Here is a 10,746-nt window from a genome sequence, read left to right as displayed (position 1 = left end):
CCAGGCCCCGTGCGGGGCCGCTGTCCGCCAGGCCCCGTGCGGGGCCGCTGTCCGCCAGGCCCCGTGCGGGGCCGCTGTCCGCCAGGCCCCGTGCGGGGCCGCTGTCCGCCAGGCCCCGTGCGGGAGCGGCCCCTGGAGCCTTTTTCTCCCTGCGGTATCGTAGCAGGTGCGAGTGGTGGCAGCGTGAGGTGCCGGAGTAACGCGCTCTGCTCTAGTTAGGGGCTGAGCGCCCGCCCCAGCGGTTCTGCCTCAGGGGCTGCCTGAGGGCAGTGATGGCACGGAAGCACTCGGTGAGCCCCGGCGCGGCGGGGTTTGTGCCCTCAGGGGCTAGCTTACAGCTGAGACTTCTGCTGCCAAGCTTGCGGGCTGAAACGCCTTGACATAACATTTAAAAAAAACCCCAAACCAACAGGTAAGAAATCATGTTTATAAAGAGCTTTCTCTTGTAAAGCTTATAACTTCATTAAATAAGTGAGGGGGAAACCCTCTTTCAGTAGATATGAGGCACTGATTTTATTTTTTTTTTTTTTTATATCTAGGACCCTAATATTCCAAAAGCGTACACCAGACCCCTGCTTGTGTTACCTAGTTTTAACCTTCAAACAACGTATTTTTACGGTATGTTTTTCTTCTTTCTGAATGGTACAAATATTTTGAACCGTCTTCAGGTAATAATTTGGAAAACTCATTTTACCTGCCCTCCTGGGATTTCAGAGACACTTTGTTTTAAAGTGTGACTCGCTGCATAATGATGGCATAAACCGGGGCTGATGCTTTGAATTTAAATGTTTCCCAAGTATCGTGTTATGGCTTACTGTCAGAAATAGGGCTGTCAGCAGCATTAATTTTTTTTCTTTAACGGGCACACAGCTAGTTTAGATCCCATCAGTGACTTCACGTGTTTTTTAATATTTCCTTTAATCCAGGAACACAAAACCCCCATTCTCCTTTCAGCCATTTGTTGCTTTGTCTCTGGCAGCCCTTTGAAAAATTCTCTTAATATAAAATCCTTGAAATACCCCTATTACCTGTGGTAATACCCCACCTGTACTTGCTCTCCTGCAGGCTGAGAGTTGAAGTTATCCTTTCTCAGAGTTTGGCTGCGTTCTAGTTTGTCCCTTCCTAGTTGCAACAGCAGTCAGATGCAGCCTTTAAAGAGGATTTCTAAAATAATTGCTCTTTGCCTCTGTTAGCACAATGTGCAAAGCTCTGTTACTAACACTGTGACCTTATTGTCCGAGCACGCCAGAAGATTTATAGATTTTTTTTTTTTTATCCAATCTGCGCTCCTGGGTTTTTCTGTCTTAAGCTGTGGAAGTTTCTCCCTGGATTTCATGTCATTTGGCTTGTTCAGCCCCAAAACCTCAAAGTTGCTTCCTTCAGCTCCTGCTTAGAGAGCTTTTTTCCTTCTATAACTTTTAAAGACTGACTTGGTGCTAGTATTTCCTGCTTGCTTTCCACTCGACCTCTCTGATGTGGGGTAAGAACTTTCCTTCTGGCTCTTAACTTGTGCTCAGCCCTTCCCTGCCCCCTGCGGTTGCTGGGAGCTGTTAATGGCTGCTGTGTTTGTCCCCCTCCCAGCATCCTTGCTCTCTGCACACAACTTCTTTTTTTCAAGGCCAGGCAGATAGCAGCACAACAAGGAGTAGATAGCCCTAATCAAGCATGATTTGCATAAGCAAGCAGAAACATTCCATGTTCTCCCCGTGAGTTCTGGATCACGTGGCCAGTTCTCATCCCTCCCAAAGAAAAGACACTTTTTAATTGCCATTCCCCTAATTACTCTGAAGCTCAGTGTATTACAAAACAAGAAGGGTGTCTGTGGGCGTGGTCAGGACTATTTACCAGGTAGTTCACCTTATCTGTGCTCAAAAATGATGAGGTGACAATGAAACTGTGTAGAGATGATCAAGTGGTCAGTGGAGGTAAGTTTTATGTCTGCAGGCCCATCAGACAGAAGTGGCTGCAGGAATAGAAAAAAGCAAATAGAAGAAAACAAAAAGCCTCACAGGTCGAGAGAAATCTGCAGGTTTTAACTAGTTTTTAACCTGTCCTGTCTTTGTCACACTGTTTCCCCATTCCTCCTTTCATATTCTCTTCAGCTCAGTCCCTTTGCCTGTGCTCTGCTCCCCCATATAGTCACTATTGACTTTTTTTTTCCCCTGATTGTCTCCTCCTCTCACTCCACATAAAACCACTATGCTTTCTGGCTGTTCCTTTGTTTTACGCCCCATTTCTCTATCCTGTGCTCTTCTGAAGCACACTGCTTGCAAAGCTCCGTTGGGTTAGTATTCTCTGAGCAGTGCCATTCTTGGGTTGGGTTTTCAAAGACAAACATAAAAGTGGCTAAAAGGAGGATGCTGCAAAACACAGTTAACAGGAGTTTAGTTTAAAAGGAAGTATTAGAAAAGGAGTTTAGTGAAAAGAAGTTTTGGAAGGCATTTTCTTGAGGTCTTTATGATGGTTGTGTTAGAACAGGATGGTCTTTTATGTCATCTCATAATATGAAAGCAGAGGTTCAACTTGAAATACTACAGTCAGACGGTGCCAAACACTTAGAAGTTGTTCAGAAGCGCAGCTGGCCAGTAGAAATTCCTCCTAGTGGAAAGCAGTGACTTAGCTGATGCAACTGAAAAAAGTTTTAAGAATGAGCCGATAACTTCATCAATCCCAGACAGGAAATTAAAAGCGTTTCGCCTCAGAAATAAAAAGAACAAACCCTCTACAAATGCAAAGTGTGGAATAACTGGTTTGCTGGGGAGGCCTGGCAGTTTATAGCAGACCACAAGCACTGTTTTACAGGAGGAATTAAGGCTTGGAAGTTGACTAATGAGTAAAATCGAATAATTACAAGCCCTCAGGTGGAATACTTTGTCCAGATTTGGGCAGTAGGCTTTCAGATGGATGCAAATGATCCACATGTGCTGAGAAAAGATTGTAACAGTGAAGAGCAGATGACTGATGAAGCAAAGTCAAAATAATTGTCTGTTGGGTGAAGAAAAGTGAAGATTTGGGGAGTAAAGAGTGATTTATCCTCCAGTATGTAGCAGGTTGTTAGAAAAATGATCAAACCTCCTTTATGTGGATTAGTAAATGGTAATAGTAAATAGGCAGAGAAAGTAGAAGTTCTGTGAGAAATAGTAGAAATTCTGTAAGGACTATTAAATATTGCTACAGGCTACCAAGGAAAAATCATCAGATACTCATTGTTAGAACTTCTAATTGCAGGTTAATGACAAATATCTTTCAGTTACGTCTCGTATAATTTCTGCAGGTCTTGTCCAGCATTATCATTCTACTGTATTTTATTTAGTTAAGGTGGACTTTGAGGAATTTGAGGGTGCTGTGAGGATATACAGGCCGATCTGGTTGCAAAGCAAGCAATGTCTGTGACGAACATCATAACTCCCAGAAGCCAAATGCCTATGCAAATCTTTAAAAACGAACAAATTTACCAAAATATATCTACTTCTGTTTCACAGAGAACCTAGTGATTAAGAAATGCATGGGAACGTGCAGCATTTTCATACAAAATAACAAATTTCTGTGGACAACCCCCATGTGATTTATGCAAACCGTAGCTTTATTGCTGTATTATCTTCCTACTTGCTTCTGGTTTTCTGTTCATTTTCTTCCAGCACTCTGTGTTCTCTGAGTCAGGGACCTGGAAGGCTTATTTACAGGCACAGTCTCACAGTGGCATTCACAGCGCTTCTTAAATAGATACATACATTATGAGTTTCGTTTATAAAGTTTTTAGGATAAACAGCGTTTTTCTTAGTTTTGTGTAGCACCCACCACACAGGAATCCAGACAGAAGTACTCATGTCTGTGTAATAAACACAAGTATTCCCAAGAGGAATATTCTCTGCTGTGCATGCTCTTTAGGGCAACTTTTTAACATTTTTTAACGTGATGCTGCACAGGATGCCGTTTTCTCACAAGTTGCGCTAGAGGTTGAAGTTAGCCTTTACTGAACTCACGTGTCTTAGAGCATAAATTGGAGCAGAAGAAAACTGGGAAGAGTTGATCTTTTGGCACAGTTGTATCGATTGTATTTTTCTATTCCTGGAAATCGGTCATTTCGACTGCATTTTCAGGAATGGTTTTGTGCGAGTCTCTTGCTGGGTCCCAACTTCTGATACCCTGAGTGCTTAAAAACTGCAGACAGAGATAGTGGCCTGGCCCAAAACAAGCTTTTGATGTCTAGCCAGCTTCTAAACATTCATTTATGAATACATTTTGCCTGGTGTCGGATATATATTCATCTTGTAGTACAGTATGATAGTCAATTACAGAAAAATACAAAGCTATCTCTTTCTACATAATTTTTAGTGTAAATTGAGTCATCTCTGCTTTATGAAACTTTGCTGTTGTCACAGTTAATAAATGTTATATACCATTTTCTTCCCAGAGTGCTTTCCTGTACCAGGTCTTGAAATATTACCACCTGATGTGTAATGCATTTTTCATTGGATGCGAGAGCGCTAAATTTAGGTGTTGAATCACAGTGCTAACACGTTTGAGCAGTCTTAAACTCAGTAGGCCTGTTCAAAGGTGTGGGGGTTAAGAGGATCAGGGTCTTACCCTGAGAGACTCTGAACTGAAGTGAGCTCAGTGTTTGTTGTCCACAGAGTCCACTATGTCCAGATCAGTGTCTGCTAAAATGATGGCTGCAGTTAGACCTCACTGTAAACTGGCTGTATGTGTGTGTAGAGTTTACTTAAGCTGTTAAGTAAAAGTAAAAATTAAAAGCTTAAGTACTTAATTCTCTTGTTTTTTGTTTTTGGTTTTGTTTTTTTTTTTTTTAAAAAAACCCAATGATATTGGCAGTTTTTAGGCTTTAGCACTACATTTGTTTATATGCTGCTCTGGGAAGTGAAGGGTAAAACTAAATAAGCTTATTGGGTTTGCTCACAGCTTGTTTAGTCTTACAACTCTGTACAATACTCTTGTTGAAACTTAGTAGACCGGCTTCAAGACTGAATATACTTTTGAGAAAAGAGATGAGTGTGTCAGAGACCTTTCAATCCTTTACGTAGTGAATTCAGTCACTTGATTTTCAGCCTGTGTATCCATTTGTAGAACTGGCCCAAGAGTTCCCCCGGTACGGTGTAAGATATTTGTATAATCCTGGTTGGATGTAAGCCAGAGGTGACTGCCGTGCTTTTGTCATCACTGATTATTTTCCAGCATGAGAAACCAAAGGACAATACATGAAAATACTTTCTGCGGGCCTGGGGAGCTGGATTTCCACATCAGCATCCAGTGATACTGATATTTGTGGTCCGTAAGCCCACGCAGTTCTCTTGCAATCAGAGTATCTCATTAAAACAGCTTCAAAATCCTTCCCTTTTGGTGTTGCAGTGTAAGATCAGTCTCCACCTCCAGCATGGCCCCTCTGGGGCAGCCCAGCGCTGCCACGTTGCATCTGGTCGCTCTTTGGCAGGTAGGAGCTGGCTCCAGGCTCCCGGTGAGCAGAAAGGCAGTGGCGGGGTGTTTGGGGGGTGCCTCTGCTCCAGCCTTGGGTGCCAGCTGGGCCACCGGGTCCCTCTGCCAGCTGGCACAAGCGAGAGCAACCCCATGACTCCCACGTGTGCCGCTGACGCGGGGAACCGTAACCTGCCCTTAGCAGATTTTGGCACAGGAGAAATTCTGGCCCGTGGAGTGTTTGAACTAAGTCATCAAAAAGCCCGAGGAGGCAGATAGAGTCTTAGCGATGCAGGAAAACTTCCCCAGAGGGTTAGTTTGGGAAGCGTTCAGACTGTTTTCAGTCGAAACACCAACTCCAAACATGCGCTGGAGAAATATGGATTCGCTCCAAGGCTTGCAGTTGAGCTCTTTGTTCAGCCAGGTTAAACCAGGCTTCTGGTTTGCAGCTCCGCTGGAGCTGTGCGAAATTCTCAAAAATCCTAAATAGTGTCTTGTTCCAGCAGCAAAAATAATCATCAGAAATAACTGTACGAGACAAGAAGAAAGTCACCCGGAGACAGGGGTTTGCATCCAACGCCGTCTTTGGCCTGAATGCTGAAAATAAAGATTGTAATTTTGTCTCAGGAGGGGGCAGAGAACATGTAAAGAGGAACTGAAAGACGAATCCAGCGTTGCCCTCGCAAGACACATTCGATTTAAATTGAAAAGGTCACTGCCCACATCATTGCATCACCCACCATGCCAGGTCCATTGAAGGGATGAGGCTTTGACAGCTCGCCTGTTTTTACCAAGGGTGAGGCATTTCAGGTGTAGTTTGGTGGAAAAAAACCCCAAGAAATGGAATATAGATATTGTGCTGAAATGTAAAAAACAGGAAAAGAAAAAATGCCTTTTAAAAAAATACATTTCTTATTAAAGCAGATAAACATTTTCTCCACTCTTTGCACATTTTATCATTCCAGGAATGCAGCTTTTTAAATTGCTTTCCCTGTCAACTCTTATTCATTGTAACTAAAGCACTGCTAGTGCTCAAGAAAAGGTCCATTTATAAAATGTTCTTTCAATAAGGAATTTTCCGGGGTCACTTAGGAGGATTCTAGGCATTTCCTCATTCTGTTTTTTATGCTTGTATGGTTGGACATTGTTGCCTGGAAGGTTTCTGAGGAATTCCTAGCAAATATTTTAATTGGATATGTGTCTGTTAGGTTGCATAAGGCCTCCTGATCTACGCTATGCAGAAGACTTGATGATTGGAAATATTCAGCAGTGTGTGATAATACAGGCGTTAACACCTACACTGCTGTTGGCAGGTAAGGGACTCGGTGTTGATCCAGGGTTAGAGTATCATTACAGGTTTTCCTCTTGTCATTGTCAGTTTTGCAGTGTTTACCTGATCCACTGTTAAAACCCAGAATACCTCAAAATAGCTGTAAAAAGGCTTTGTTTTCTTGGCCGTTTGTTTTTGTTTTTTTTTTTTTTCTAGTCCAAAAATTATAAAAGAGGGAATTAAAGGAACACCTCCCAGCAGGGAATTGGATTTGCTAAAATGTCACCACCAATCTCTTAATTAGCCCTTCAGAATACCATGTTGTCTCTTGGTCCTCAGTGATAAAGAATATGAGTGAAATGAAATGGAGTTTATTCTTAAACAACAAAACTAAATAACTCCTAAAGAACAGAAATCACAGTTGCAAAGTCAGGGGTCGTGAGAGGTCTTTTACAAAAGCTGCATTTTGAAATACTGACTGACTTAGAAATTTGCAAATTGATGAAAAAAATGAGAATGAAATAGAATTCTTAGAAAAGGATTCATGTTTACAGTAAAAATAACCTGTACTTACACAAGATTATCCAAACCTTTTCTATGAATATGGCTGAGAAATAGGAAAATTTCTTCTAGTGGTCTGTAAAATGTGTTGACTCCAGCTTTTAATCTCAATTCCCTGTTACTTTATATAAAGTTAAGCCTGAAACCTCTTTCCTGAGTTTTAAATGTTTGGGTTTTTTTCACATTTCCGCTAAAACCAAGGTGTCTTAAACACAGCTGTTCTCCCCAGTTGAGGAAGACATTTGAGAATGTATGAGAACTCAACTTTTTTATAATAATCTTGGAGGGAATGAGCACAACTGTCATTCCTTTTGTCCCCTAATAGGACTGACCCTGCTCTAGACTATTTCTGATGTGTTGTGCCCATCTCCAGTGCTACCAAGTACCAAAGATGGCTGTCTAGGCTAGTTAGCACATTTGTAGGGGTTTCTAAGGGCTGACGTGGAAGGCATGTTCATCACTGGGCATCAAAGAGCTCTGGAAGACAGAACACCCTTTTCCCCAAGGAGGTAGAGCTCCACAACATCTTAAAGAGGGTCAGTACAGTAGAGGAGCTATGTGAATTATTAATAGATCCTTCCCTAAAATATTCTAAAAATTAAAATTTCATATTAACTTGAAAAATTTTTGTTGGCAAAGAAAGGCCAATATTACAAATAGTCGAGGACCAGTGGACATGCTTTGTCTGAAACGAAATGACATGTTTTCATACATTTTTTTCATGTGTTTCAAAGTTCCTTTAAAAAAATGGGAAAAGGAAAAAAAAATAAGGGATTTTTCTGCACTCTTCCCTATATTGGGGAAGGGGTCAAATTTCCATAAAATATTCCGCAACTAATGTGCAATCACTGAATTCTTTATAATGGAGTTGTCCAAAGAATACACAGGTCAAAGCCAGAATTCAAAGTCAGGGGTATATCTGTTCAGTTTGGTTTCTGCTACCTCAGTTAGAAAAATGTCTGTGAAAAAAAATTTTTTGGATGCAGTTTTCAAGATTCTTCTGTACGTTATTACAACTCTACTTCATCATCATTGTAATAGTAATTACTCACTTCAAAGTGGGGTCATTAGCCCTAATTAATATTTACAAACACACCGGTATTAAGGTGAAACGTGTTCTGAAAGAGTGGAATGTTTTGTCACAGTAACGTATCTCAGCAATCCCAAAGTGTTTACAGAACTCTTCTGCTCAGTCTTAGCTGCAAAATAGGTCAAGACTGTCAATTTTTCTCCTTCTCTGACTGTAATGTAAATTCTGCTCTACCAGACTTCAAACAAAAGATTAGTTTGTACCAAGTTTGCAGATCTTCGCAGCAGTCATTGTCTTAATTTTTTAAAAAAAATACTAATTACTCGAGCTATTTTTCACATGTAAGCTTTTTCTCATTTTACAAACAGATGTCATAGTTTTGGCTGCATCTCCGTAAAGTTTTAGGAAGCCAGCAGGTTTATTAACATTTTCTATATTTATCGAAAAAAAAAATATCCTTACGAATATCAAGTTATGTTATTATTTACATATGATATTTTGTCGAAATACAGTGCCTAATTCTACCCACAGTGAGACTGTGGGCACGTTACAAGAGCCTCGCTGTAGAGAAGCATTATTTCTGCCTTTCAGTGTCCAGATGGCCAGAATGTTTGTGGGGGATTTTTTTTTTTATTGTTGTTGTTGCTTTCCATCATCTCTGTTGGAAATATAAGAGTTGTTATTCTAAGCCTATAGTCATTGTTAGAAAAATGAAATTCCATCTGCTATTGACTGAAGGAAGCTGGGGGAAAATCAACAGAAACCCCCATTTGCTAGGCAGCATTTGTTGCCAGTTCTGAGCCAAAAAATTCAGGCCACTGTGCGTGAGGAACTCTGGATCTGACCTGGTGGTCAACAAGGCAGATGCACATTTTATTATAAATCTTTATTTGTTTGCGGGATTTTTATGGTGTCCTAGTTCCTAACCACAAAACTTCTAAAGGTTTTTGTAAAGTGACAGCAAGCGTACAGACTTTTTAAACAGACTTTGTATATTCATTTAGGTGAAGGCATGCTACATTGAGAGTAGACTTCTGAATACATAAAAATATCTTAGCTGTCGTGGGCCAGACTTTCAGAAGCCTCAAATACTTTTCAATTAGTTCAGTAGAAGTTGTTGGACTGATAATATTTTTTCATTAAATATGGCCTTACTTTCGTGACGCTGGGTGCGTATTTGGGGAGACTGGCAAAACTCTGGGGAGGGAGAATGGCAATGATTCCTTTTGTCGGTCTGTTTCTCTGTGAATACCTTTCATGACGACATTTTTATCTTATATAACCTAGCTAGTCCTGTTCCTAGCCCTGCTTTTCCTTAGCCAGTCCTTTCCTAATATCCTTTGGCTACAACAGACTGTAAGGCTGACTTCCTGATACTCTTATGCCAACCCTGTTTCTGGTGCCCAGCTTTTTGCACATTACGTACATTTTCTACGTCTTCCTGATCTTCAGCCACTTAACGATGCTACTGTTAAATTGCATCTTCGTATTTTAGGTGCTTTTCTAAATCACTGAAGCCCTCTGTAGAGATCTTAGGGATGTTTCAGCACTTGGGCACCTGATGGGACCCAGTTATCAGTCTCACACCCCTAGTTAAGCGTGTGGGTGACAGACCTTGTACCCTTCTCCTCCTGTATGTCTGAGAACTCTAAACCTTTAAGACAGTTAACAGTCTAACAGCCTCTTTCCTTCTTCCACTCTTTCACCTGCTGCACCGTTGTTCTTTGCTACCAACTTGTCTTTCCCTAGAAAGATTCCTGCTGAATCCAAGCTGCATATTCTGTGTTCCTGGCATAGGCTGGTGTTAATGAAAGGTCAGAGGAAGAGGGATGCTCCTGAACTCCCTCAACCAGCATCCTTCACCCCAGCAGGCTTCCTCAAAAGCAGTTTAGATTGTGGCCCGCGTATAAAAATTGACTGATCAGAGAGGTCCAGGCATAATACATTACATTTTGCTGCTCTTCATACCTAGTCCACGTGGGATAAATGGAGGCCCCTTATTCTGTCTTTCGCTTTGCTCACCAAGGTCAGGGTCCCTTTGCTCCATCTCATGCCACAGGGGCTCCACCTGGTTATTAAACCTAATTCATGTGGTGATGAACAGGTCTGTGAAGGTGGCTGGTGCCACTCGCTGAGGTTGCCTGAGCCAGAGGAAGCCGTTCCCCTTACGATTGGATTCTCTCTTGTTGCTGTAAATAAGATTAATGTTCTCAAGAATTAACAGTCTGGGCCTCTGCCTGTGCTCTGTGTGTGTGAGCTCTTGTTGATTCTAAGTTCTCAGAGATGGTGTAATTTAGCCAGTGGAGGCCAGAAACTGACTTCAGCTACCCTGGAGCAGGCACCTGATGGCTGGTCAGCTCAGTAACTTCCTAGATATCCCTAGCTGCTGTCGACTGGGACCTGGGGGGGGTTGATTTCCAGTGGGCTGAGCAGGAGCCAGCAGTGTGCCCAGGGG

General features: G+C 41.8%; 1 protein-coding gene across 1 annotated transcript in view; it reads left to right on the top strand.

The window, feature by feature from the left end:
• Positions 1-10,746, top strand: part of PHF21B (PHD finger protein 21B) — a 289,303-nt gene continuing 278,557 nt past the window's right edge. The window contains exons 1-2 of the mRNA XM_074901758.1: positions 1-412; positions 540-618. The gene's annotated coding sequence lies outside the window, so the exon portion shown is untranslated. The remainder of the gene's footprint in view (positions 413-539; positions 619-10,746) is intronic.

This window comes from Athene noctua, chromosome 3 (genome assembly GCF_965140245.1).
Source record: "Athene noctua chromosome 3, bAthNoc1.hap1.1, whole genome shotgun sequence".
Lineage (NCBI taxonomy): Eukaryota > Metazoa > Chordata > Aves > Strigiformes > Strigidae > Athene > Athene noctua.
This window is presented reverse-complemented; position numbering and strand designations above follow the sequence as displayed.